Below are 4,152 nucleotides of genomic sequence, written 5' to 3'. Positions count from 1 at the left end.
ATTGTCAACACTCACCAAATTACATTCTTTTATCAATATCTTATGGAAACTATTAACCTTTATTGTTCTCTCGAAGATAAGTATGTGTTAGTTCTTGCTATATATCAGAATTCTCACTAGGCGATGACTCGCACCGATTACTCATATCTCTATGTTTTGCTTTCTGCCTGTTAATGCCTTTTATCGGTATGCAAGCGACAGAATGCTTATAAATGTTCCAAAAAGCGGAGCATAAAAATGGGATTTCCCGGTCCCCATCTCTCGATTTCTACTGGTGATAAAAAGGTAGGTCTAAGTACTTTGGCTAGGCCTTGCCCTACGGGCCGTCTGTATATCAAACGGAGGGATTGTCTTAGTGTTACTATACTACAGCACAGGGTCAAAATATGAATATTGTACATTTTATTGTGCGTTGGCAAATGGAGCAAATCGGTTGGCCCTTTTTGTGTTTGATATGGTCTACGGTAGGCTTGACGGCATTTATGGAGGCACCATAAGTTCATGGGCAGTTCCCTGGAAAACCTCAAAAAAAGGTTTTTACTATATTTTCGCAGTGTCCAGCGGACCAAAAACAGTCCGAGCATCCCAAGATGGCTAAGTACGGCAAAGAGCTGAAATTTTGGCGATATATTCCTAAGATACCGATCTCGTATAATCTCAAAAATTTTCTTGATATCTTTATCCCTTTCCCAGATACAGAAGTACAAAGTTAGATTGATTCGTGACAGATATACCTAAGATAAACATATAGTTTAAATAAACTGGCAGGTATATCTGGGAGTGGAATTCGTGGGCGATCCCTGAGAAAATTCCCAAGAAAGCGTTTTTCACCATTTTGCCGTCGTCAGCAGCTGAGAAAGTCCCAGCTGCAGATTCCATGACGGCTAGGGACAGAAAATGGCTGCAATTTTTACGATATATATCTCAGCTCCCGATCTCGAACTACCTTGAAAATTTTCTTGGCATCTTCATGCGTTTCCGAGATACAGAGGTTCACTACTTGTGCACGTAAAGTAAGCACGTAAAACGCTATGTGAGGCGAAAACGTGATTTATAACGTGACTTAAGACGGAGAGACATAATGTAAAGTGTCTCCGTTTACATTAGAAGTGTTCTGGAAACTCCACGTTATGGCACTGAAGCAAATGCAAAAATTTTGTGCGCGTAAAACCCGGTCTGGGGTATAAAACTAGATCTGATTATTTCAGTTTCACATAAGTAACCTATTAAAATTTTGTTGACCCATCAAGTTCTTTTCATAGCGACGTCATGCCCTGTTGCGGCAGGCAAAACAAAAGAACCAGCGAAAAAATGCTTCTATCGGAACACAAAAAAGGCGAGTATGCTCCTCTGTATTAAAAGACATTGACTGAAAAGTGGAGTACCAGCTGTCTCATTCTACGTCACTCAGCATCATTAAAAAGTTCCCCAAAAATTTTGTCGTGAGAACATATTCGAGCTTCTCCATGCTGAGAGAGAAGGTGACAACGGCAGCGGGAAAGAGATGGAGAAGTAATAACTACAGGAAGATAGTCTACAGTGGTTGAAGTGTGGAAAAAGTGAAAGTCACAATGGCAGTATGAAAGAAAGGGGGGCACGGTGACAGAGGAACATAGTACGTAGTGAGAGAACAGTGCTAGGAAAAGAGAAAGAGAAAGTGGAAGTGGGTGAGAGTCAATGATAATGAGAGGCAGAGTTATGACAATGACAACGAGGAAGAGGAAGATAGTGACAGTAAGAAGAGAGCAGTGGGAATGAATGAATGAATGAGATAATAGCAGTAACAAGGAACAAGAGGGAGATAGTGACATTGAGAGGAAACAGTAGCAGTGATGGTAGTGGTGGTGGTGGTGGTGGTGGTGGTGGTGGTTGCAACAGTAGTAGTAATAGTACGAACACTGAATAAATTTTCAGCTGTCAAGATCGCTAAAATAATTTATTCATATATGGTAAGTGGTACTATGCAATGTTGTGTATGGTTGAATGATGAAGGCGTCCTCTTGGGTCAAATATTCCGGAGGTAAAATAGTCCCCCATTCGGATCTCCGGGCGGGGACTACTCAAGAGGACGTCATTATGAGGAGAAAGAAAACTGGCGTTCTACGGATCGGAGAGTGGAATGTCAGATCCCTTAATCGGGCAGGTAGGTTAGAAAATTTAAAAACGGAAATGGATAGGTGAAAGTTAGATATTGTGGGAATTATTGAAGTTCGGTGGCAGGAGGAAGAAGACTTTTGGTCAGATGAATACAGGGTTATAAATACAAAATCAAATAGGGGTAATGCAGGAGTAAGTTTAATAATGAATAAAAAAATAAGAGTGCGGATAAGCTACTACAAACAGCATAGTGAACGCATTATTGTGGCCAAGATAGACACGAAGCCCATGCCTACTATGGTAGTTCAAGTTTATATGCCAACTGGCTCTGCAGACGATGAAGAAATTGATGAAATGTATGATGAGATAAAAGAAATTATTCAAGTAGTGAAGGGAGACGAAAATTTAATAGTCATGGCTGACTGGAATTCGAGAGTAGGAGAAGAGAGAGAAGGAAAGATAGTGGGTGAATATGGATTGGGGGAGAGAAATGAAAGAGGAAACCGTCTGGTAGAATTTTGCACAGAGCATAACTTAATCATAGCTAACACTTGGTTCAAGAATCATAAAAGAAGGTTGTATACATGGAAGAATCCTCGAGATACTAGAAGGTATCAGATAGATTATATAATGGTAAGACAAAGATTTAGGAATCAGGTACTAAATTGTAAGACATTTCCAGGGGCAGATGTGGACTCTGACCACAATCTATTGGTTATGAACTGTAGATTAAAACTGAAGAAACTGCAAAAAGGTGAGAATTTAAGGAGATGCGACCTGGATAAACTGACTAAACCAGAGGTTGTACAGAGTTTCAGGGACAGCATAAGGGAACAATTGACAGGAATGGGGGAAAGAAATACAGTAGAAGACGAATGGGTAGCTCTGAGGGATGAAGTAGTGAAGGCAGCAGAGGATCAAGTAGGTAAAAAGACAAGAGCTAGTAGAAATCCTTGGGTAACAGAAGAAATATTGAATTTAATTGATGAAAGGAGAAAATATAAAAACGCACTAAATGAAGCAGGCAAAAAGGAATACAAACGTCTCAAAAATGAGATCGATAGGAAGTGCAAAATGACTAAGCAGGGATGGCTAGAGGACAAATGTAAGGATGTAGAGGCTTTTCTAACTAGGGGTAAGATAGATACTGCCTACAGGAAAATTAAAGAGACCTTTGGAGGAAAGAGAACCACTTGTATGAATATCAAGAGCTCAGATGGAAACCCAGTTCTAAGCAAAGAAGGGAAAGCAGAAAGGTGGAAGGAGTATATAGAGGGTCTATACAAGGGCGATGTACTTGAGGACAATATTATGGAAGTGGAAGAGGATGTAGATGAAGATGAAATGGGAGATAGGATACTACGTGAAGAGTTTGACAGAGCACTGAAAGACCTGAGTCGAAACAAGGCCCTGGGAGTACACAACATTCCATTAGAACTACAGACGGCCATGGGAGAGCCAGTCCTGACAACACTCTACCGTCTGGTGAGCAAGATGTATGAGACAGGTGAAATACCCTCAGACTTCAAGAAGAATATAATAATTCCAATCCCAAAGAAATCAAGTGTTGACAGATGTGAAAATTACCGAACTATTAGTTTAATAAGTCACAGCTGCAAAATACTAACGTGAATTCTTTACACACGAATGGAAAAACTGGTAGAAGCCGACCTCGGGGAAGATCAGTTTGGATTCTGCAGAAATGTTGGAACACGTGAGGCAATACTGACCCTACGACTTATCTTAGAAAATAGATAAAGGAAAGGCAAACCTACGTTTCTAGCATTTGTAGACTTAGAGAAAGCTTTCGACAATGTGGAATAACTGATGATGGTCGAAGTAGAGAGGATATAAAATGTAGACTGGCAATGGCAAGGAAAGCGTTTCTGAATAAGAAAAATTTGTTAACATCGAGTATAGATTTAAGTGTCAGGAAGTCGTTTCTGAAAGTATTTGTATGGAGTGTAGTCATGTATGGAAGTGAAACATGGGCGATAAATAGTTTGGACAAGAAGAGAATAGAAGCTTTTGAAATGTGGTGCTACAGCAGAATGC

This window comes from Schistocerca americana, chromosome 2, assembly GCF_021461395.2.
Source record: "Schistocerca americana isolate TAMUIC-IGC-003095 chromosome 2, iqSchAmer2.1, whole genome shotgun sequence".
In the NCBI taxonomy this organism is placed as follows: Eukaryota; Metazoa; Arthropoda; class Insecta; order Orthoptera; family Acrididae; genus Schistocerca; species Schistocerca americana.
The sequence above is the reverse complement of the archived record's forward strand: the minus strand, read 5'-3'. Positions refer to the sequence as shown.